At 33.6% G+C, this 8,687-nt stretch overlaps 1 long non-coding RNA gene across 1 annotated transcript in view; it reads right to left on the reverse strand.

Annotated features, from left to right (window-relative positions):
* The window catches only part of LOC132731955 (uncharacterized), a 49,814-nt gene extending 47,588 nt beyond the window's left edge, over positions 1 to 2,226 (reverse strand). The window contains exon 1 of the long non-coding RNA XR_009625958.1: positions 2,073 to 2,226. This is a non-coding gene — a long non-coding RNA (uncharacterized LOC132731955). The remainder of the gene's footprint in view (positions 1 to 2,072) is intronic.
* Positions 2,227 to 8,687: the final 6,461 nt, after the last annotated feature.

Below are 8,687 nucleotides of genomic sequence, written 5' to 3' on the forward strand. Positions count from 1 at the left end.
AAAATGGATAAGTTGGCAATAATGCGTTACCACTAGCTTATTAATTATTATATTAATATCAGTTGTAGATAACTTTTAAATATTTTTATTTTTGTTGTTTTACTACATTTTTTTCATTTTAACAACATGATGTATGATGGAAAATGTTTAATAAAGAAACTTATTGCCACAAAAAACAAGAACAAATGTTTGCGTTATTGAATGACCCTCCATTTTGTCATTGATCATATCATCATCATATAAACGGGGGTAAAACCATATATCACGATCATATTTTCATCTACACAAATAACAATTATCAGCAAAGATCATACTAACGCATGAGAAATATGGAGAAAAAATATCATATTTATTCATTTCGTAAAATAGTATTACACCATTTGCGATTTCGGAAAATGAATGCAAAAATGACAGTAATATTAAAATATGATAAACAAGATCACAAGGAAAGGCGGCGTCCAATAAACGCAACCCCCATACGACCCAGCAACAAGAACCATTTTAAAGTATGAACAATATACTTTTATGCATATTTATCAAATAACTCCAAACAACAGTTTGCAAAATTATCCTTAGAAAATAAACCCCTATAAAAAGATAGTCGAATATCATCCGCAGAACGGACAGGTACTATGCGTTTCGTCTGAGGTTTAAAAGATAGGGGAATTATTCCCCTATCTCTCTAGTCTAACTATGTATCACTCTCTGCATGTAAATTTGTTGCTAAAAAGTGCCTAAAGGTCGACCCCCGGAAAAAGGACATGTGGAATTTCCTTTTTTATTCTGGAACGCATTGTTAGTATTTTTTCAGTTTCAGATGGTCCGGTGTGTGTTTATATATCCCCTGCCATTGATGGCACAAAAGCATTTTTACAATCAACTCAGCCTGGTGTATACGTAACATCCAAATATATATATTTGGAGACGTGCTAGTGCTGAATTTGTCTTGCGTGACGTAATGGTAGTAAGACATATCCATATTTGTGAACTGTAGAGACAACAGATATAATCCACAATACCGTAAAGTAATATAAAAAGCAAGTGTTAGGAGAATTATTGAATCCATAGTAAATGTTCTTAATGGCTGTCTGACTGTTTCATGTGAGAAGAGCGTTTTCTATAATACGAGGTAATTGGATTAACCCGAAGTTGTCCTTGTGAAATCATTTTAAGATAGAAGCCTGCCAGTGATTTTGATTATTTCCAATGTGTCTCTACCGCAAACAAGTGTGTTACCACATTAAAGGTATATCTTACTTACCGTTTAATGATCAATGTGTTTAAAACAATGTCTTTATTACACTTGATGCATTTGAACAGTAATTGCAATTTCTGAACAGAACTACCAACTCACTTTGCATTAAAATTCCCAAACATTTATTCATGTATCAGTTTCAAAATAGAGACCACCTTTATACAATCGACATAATTATGACTGATACTGTTAAAGTTGAAGACAGGTAAAACAAATAAACAAGTGTTAAGATAAATAAACTTCGGAAACTATTTGCGATAAAAAATGTTAAGTATATGTTTCAATCAGTTTGAATAAATTGCAAATAAAGATCAACCATAAGTCATACCTCATTCATATTTAAAGAAAGCCAAAATAATTAATTTCTTTAAACAGGTATAAGAATTAATATATCTGAACGTAAATTGCATCACTTAAATCATACAATATTGAGAAAATACAAAATGTTTAGAAAAGGTTAAATTGCCCTTAGGGCTATATAAATAGCTGTCGCTGTAATTTTGTTTATTTACGACCATATAACCTAATAAGAATGTTTATAATGAATTTATGACAAAGAAAACTTCGTATATTAGAGAAAAAGTGAAATTTCTCCATAAATGTTGAGCAGCCGGGCATGTAAAACTATGTAAACGTAACGATTATCTAGTGAAAAGCGACTTTACAAACGTGTGGTATTATAAGTACAAAATAAATATCTCAGAAATATATCACACCTGATATATCGAGAAAATACAATTATTAAGGTTTAATCAAACTTTAAAAAAGTATTATCATTTACAATAGCAAAATAAATTTCAATTTTAAAAAATCTTACCTTTTCTGAAGCGTTATACAACCTGATTCACCCTTGTCCTCTAAAATACCTCTAACAAATGCGTGGCGTTTGACTGGCATTCACCTGCATGAATAACCTCAGAAACAAAACATCCTGTTTCTTAGCTGTTATAATCTAAATATTTATCTTTGCAGCCATGTGTTTTAGTTCTCTCTTTAAACAAAGTGATCGACAAAGCTGTAAATAATTTAATGCTTGTCTGTCAACGTTTCATTTTTATTCAGACAAGCTGTTCCATATAAAAGGCAATGAGGATTTTGGAATGTTTGACATTCACGATTAGTTACACATCACAGGTTGTCATTATTTTTCTGTAAATGTATTTGAACTAGTTTACTCCGGAATTATAAGATTTCTGTACCTTTTACACAAATAAATGTCCATATAACAATTTGCAACAGTCCCTCAATGGAACTTTTGGTTCTTGCCTTACTGAAATCAAATAATAATGTCTTTTCCTTTTTAAGTTTATAAAATCTCATACCAAAATGATCTGCACTTTTGTCATACATGCCCATATAATTTAACGTCAATGTATTTATTTGAGTTTCCATAATTATTATATACTATTACTCTGTCTGTATTTTTCTTGAAGGAATAGCCAATTTCATCAAGCGTTTCAGTAACCCAACATAGTGGGTTTGCGACCAGCATGGATCCAGACCAGCATCCGCGCAGTCTGATCAGGATCCATGCTGTTCGCTTTCAGTTTCTCTACTTGTAATAGGGTTTGTAAGCGAACAGCATGGATCCTGATCACACTACGCGGATGCGCAGGCTTGTCTGGATCCATGCTGGTCGCAAACCCATTATGTTGGTTTTGTAAAGGCGCGGCTCATTTGTTGACATTTCGTTGAACATATTGTGTGTCACAATCTTGAGCAGTGCCAGTTTAAAATCTAAAAAATTGCCCTTACCCTAAGATGCCTCTTTTATGCATGTTATGACGACTTACAAACTATGTATATCTATTTGGAATATTGTCATATAATAATACTTTTGTTTTAGAGGTCGGAAACCTAAATGCACGACATTGATCGTTTGTATATATGGATGAAGATAATTCCGTATAATATTGTTTTATCTCGACTAAAGTTTCAAAAACGGTATCTAACTTCTAGTTAAAAATCACTGAATATTTTTGTATTATAAACTAATATTGCGTCGTTGTTTTATTGATAACTGACTTTTGAAAACAATAAATTAAGGAATAAAAGACCTAATGCAGAACATCCTTTCTGAAGAGTATTCATTTCAATGGAGATACTTATTATTAAATTGTGATTTACATTTTCTATTTTATTGATAAGATCTTTAATAAAAATAATTGCAAATCCATTTGTGCCTTTTAATCTAAAGTGAGTTGAAAAGGAATAGTGTTTAAATATTTATATTTCAAAACTGGAACAGTTGTCATCCTTCTGTTTTTGCTCAAATGCTTAGAATTGTATCTAGATACTTACATGTATTATGTTATGATAGAACGATGTCACATTCAAAGGTGAAAATATTATAAAAGAAAAAAAACAGACCCCGATAGTTAAAAAACGTAAGTAAAAATAAGTTGAATCTGATACTTTGCAAAGGCATTCACCCGCGTGTTTATTGATATTCTTGTGTTTTGTGATTACTTGCCTTGGGGCTTTTATTTTTAAAGCGTTCCCCTGTTGATTATTCACTGGTCCAGGAGTAACCCTATATTCACAGTTTTCTTATCAGATGATAACAGTTATATTTTTTCTAGTGATTTTGTTGGTAATTGACTATAATTTGAGTCTTCACTATCTGTAAACATCTGTCGGTTAGAAACATCAACTTTTTTACCTGTATATGCTGTGTGATGTTGTTACGTGGATTTTGTTAACGCTCGGACAAAGGGTCTTTTCTCATTTAGTCTTTCTTAAATGAGAGACGATTTGACAATTGTTTTACATATTATCGATACAGGTGTACTGTTATCAGATTGACTCTCAATGGTCGAAGTCATATCTCTAAACTGAATTACACGATAACATTCACGACCTCCGCCCTTAGACTGTGGAAAGGTCAAGAAGAGTGTAAACGGTAAGCCTTAATCACAATAAAACTAGAGGATGCTTTTGTAAAAAGCGCATGTCTCCCCCACTGCTGAGAATAACTGTGAATGGAAACAGGAATGGAAATGGAGATAAGATAATGTAAATACCCGGTAGTCACTTCAATGAAGGCTGTCTATGGATGGTTTCTATTGTTAAGGTTGTATGAGAAGATGCTTCCTAAACTGTTTGTTTTTAACCAGGTATTCAATTTTGAAAATCCTGGTTATTCAATCAGCGTATGGCAGGCGGGCGTCAAACGAAATTGCACTTGATGGTCATATCATATATAGTTTCACAAATGAAATTAAATGAAATTGTGTCTGCTCCATAATTCTTCAAAACCTTTAAAGGATTTTGATGATACTTGAAACAAACGTTCATATTGTCAGATTTTTTTTACACTATTGAAAGACAACTCAAATTAACAATGTATGTAAAATCATGATAACTGTAGTGTGTTGGGATGACTCCACTCGTTTTCACAATGAAGCCTCTCTGGTAGATACTTGAAACAAAAATTTCACCACATCCAGAGAACGTGTAGAGTACATGTTTCGTATGGCTGGTTCCAAGGTCAAGGTCTACTTGACACTTGAATGTCATATCATATATAGTTTCACAAACGAAATTAAAGGAAATTGTGTCTGCTCCATAACTCTTCAACCCTTTGAAGGATTTTGATGATACTTGAAACAAACGTTCATATTGTCAGATTTTTTTTACACTATTGAAAGACAACTCAAATTTCAATGTATGTCAAATCATAATAACTGTAGTGTGTTGGGATGACTCCACTCGTTTTCACAATCAAGCCTCTCTGGTAGATATGGTCAATAAGTGTGTTGTGTGCTGTAGTAGCCTTGTTTTATTATTTGTTTAAAGCGATGTCGTAACATAGTGTGGGTCAATGGATGTTCTAAATATTGAATGAGGTCAATGTTGAAGTCTCCTAGAACTATGCAGTTTTCTGTTGGTGAATTTTCCAAGACAAGGGTAAGCTTTTGAAGGAAACAAGTTAATCGGCAATGACGGAGGTTTATATACAAGGTTGATTAATAAGACCAATCATCCTATGAAGTTTGAGGGTTGTAGGTCAAAAGGAACTCTAGTTATCATCCGGAAATGAGAAATTGACCAACGGTCACTGTGACCTTGACCTTTGAACTACTGACCCCAAAAACAATAGGGATCATCTGCTCAATAAGACCAATCATCCTATGAAGTTTGAGGTCTGTAGGTCTAAAGGAACTCTAGTTATCATCCGGAAACGAGAAATTGACCAACGGTCAGTGTGACCTTGACCTTTGACCTACTGACCCCAAAAACAATAGGGATCATCAAGCTCTATAAGAGACCAATCATCCTATGAAGTTTGAGGGCTGTAGGTCAAAAGGAACTCTAGTTATCGTCCGGAAACGAAGAATGGACGGACGGACTGACGGACGGACTGACGGACGGACAGGGCAAAAACAATATGTCTCCCCCCGAGGTGGGGGAGACATAATTACAGGTAAACTTCAGGCTGTTACATAAGGGATATTACAAATTGCAACAAACATACCTCATACCTCTTGCGCAGACTGAGGTGTACTCAATTGTCAAACACTTAAAAGTGCAGAAATCAATTATCACGGAGAGCCAGAAAAAATATAACAAGACTTAAGTTTATCAACGGAACAATATTTTAACAGCTGCCACTAGGCTTTTAACACCTGCTGTAAAAAGTACAATAATCTGTAAAATGAAGTCTCCGGGAGCACAAAACTCGACAAAATTACACGTAAAACTGCTCACTCGGTTTGATTGAAAACATTTAGATAAACGAATTTTTTTAGAGTAGAGAAATGTATTTTCTGATCAAGCTGGATTTTGATACCATATGTTCGAGAGGATAAAGATGATAAGATACCTCTTTAGAATCTTATTTACTGGTCCTGGTCCTGGCAAAATATTTATGGTACAGGTCACTTATGCGAATGTCTTTCATATTGATTTATAGGCCAGCAAAAAGCTTAATCATTTTCTATTAAAATCATTGGACCGTAATTGGTTCTGTAATATTTTGCACTAAGGTTACGAAATTAAAAAACTCCTTAAGCAGCAATTGTATAATTAAAATGAATATTACACACGTGCGAATTATAATAAAGAATTAACAAAGTAGACTGATCGGGTCCGCATTGTTTGCGTCCTTATATGCCGTTCAAGCTTGCACTCGGACGCTTGCGCATGTGTTTGTATTCAATTCTGCTTGAATATTCATTTGGTAACCGTCGTCAATAGTTGTTTTTTTTGTTGTTTTTTTTTTTGGACAAGCAAACCTTTTATTAATATCTGGTAAGACAGGATGTACAGCTGAGTGTGCTAATTTATTAAAGTCTAATACATTATAAAACAATCCTATGAAATGGTCTGTAAAGCATATAAAGAATCGTTTTAAAGGACGGGGTTATCTCTTATGTGAAATTAAAAGTGTTGTGTTCCAAGATACGTAGAATTTTCTAAGATTCGTAGAATTTTCTGTTGTAAATTGCCTTGTGTGGTTTTTCGATGTATCTAAGAAAGCATATGCATGTGTCAGCTATCTTCATCAAACATCAGGAAAAGAAGGAAATTAAAAACCATACTAATAATTTTGCGTTCTTTGGAGATTCCGTTTTTCACTATTTTATTGCCGTAAACAGTCGGCCCGTACATATAATTAAAGATGTTATATTTTCGGTTCTTGAATATCGTTCAAATTGAATACGAAATCATTGTTATGTATGTTTGTTATGTGGTATTTGTAGCTTCTTCTAATTGGCGTTTTTCAACTTGTGTAGTTCCAGTATTCCTACATGAATGATGTATATTTTTTCACCCTTAGGATATGCTGCCTGCTTTTAAATTTGTCTTTCGACGTCTTTTCTTCATAACCTAAGACCCCCTTCCAAAATCCAATATTATTTAGTTACGCCCATTTGTTTTTCTCGTTTAGGGAACATGTATTATTTAATTGGGGCCGCTTTTCATGGAATGGTACCAACATGTAACATTAAAGGTTCCATGATGACCGTTGTATGACACAACTGCGGATGTTTCTAAATTCAAAATTTCTACATTATCATGGCTAAATATTGAATTCTGCTCAAGCCGATGCTAGGGGACATGGACGGTAGCTTGTACTTTTCGGTACCGTTTATTAACAGGGTCAATTGAACCGAGCCTGTAGCAGTTGTATCGTTTTCGGCGTTCTTTAGGGATTCCGTTTTTCTCTATATACAATATTCCATTTTCTTGCATCTCAGACAGGATTATTTACCGTTTAACACCGGTGCCAGAAAACTGTGTCTTACACTCCCCATTGTAAAGACAAGTTCGCGTGCTCTTAAATGACGTCATTGAACGTGGCTCCTTTTATGATGAAATCGCGTTCTTAAGAATGACATCAATTTTTCCGCTTATGAATGAAGTTGTATGTTCATACGCTACTTTAAGAAAAACGTGCGTAATGAGAATATCTGTAATTCATTTTTTTCCGTTCCGAAAATAATTTACATGTAATAATGCAAACACCAGCTGTCGGTACAGACGGGGGAATTATCTAGCTCTCGGGTAACTATTTAACGGAAAACTCGGCAGAGCCTCGTTACCGCTGTAAACAGTTTACCCTCGAGCTAGATATAACGGTCTGTATAGGCAGCCGGTGTAAGATTCTTATAGGAACAAATAGTCCATGAGAATAAACAAACGCATGGTTAATGACAAGACAGTATACAAGTGAAGAAGTTATACAAAGGAATGTGTTATTTATTGAAAAATACTGTCAAAAACAAATTAATCTTTAAATGCTGAATAAATTAGCACTGTCTGGCAAAACTAAACGGAGAGGTACACTTTATACATTGTACAGTGTATTGAATGAATTAGATAATTATTCAAATTGTTAAAATGTTGCTAACGGAGTTTCGTTTAAAATATTGAATCAAAAAATGAAAATACTGTTCGGTTTTCTAAAAATCAAATACATTCAATTGTTTTGGGCGCTATAAAGTTTTAGTTTTTTAATTGTGCAAAAATATTAAAAAACATTTAAAGTTTAAAAAAATAAGATTAAGAAAGTAACGTGACAAGCTAAAATGAATGGCACAATTGCATTATTTAAAATCGAAAACCGAATCCATAACATGGTCTCTCTAAAACCATTACACTACTCGGATTTAGGTAGTCCATATAACACTATTGTTCTAGCGTATATTGCAAATTGCCAAAATGTAATGATTTAATACTTTGGAACAGTTCAATTATACCAAAATAGTACGACCCGAATAATGTAAATGTTATACTGGGTTCAAAATACGATAAATAAATGATACAGTTATTGGAGCATTCAAATTACTTCCGAAATGACGCAGAGTGAAAATGCGCTATTATTTTCTTAATCAGCGCATTTTCTCAATTACCGTAAGAGAACATTGAAAGCACGTGTGTATGTATAACTGGACAGTTAATTAAAAAAAATCCAAAACATGCGAAA

The sequence above is a fragment of the Ruditapes philippinarum genome, unplaced genomic scaffold, assembly GCF_026571515.1.
Source record: "Ruditapes philippinarum isolate M1 unplaced genomic scaffold, ASM2657151v2 ctg9963_1_1_1_1, whole genome shotgun sequence".
Lineage (NCBI taxonomy): Eukaryota > Metazoa > Mollusca > Bivalvia > Venerida > Veneridae > Ruditapes > Ruditapes philippinarum.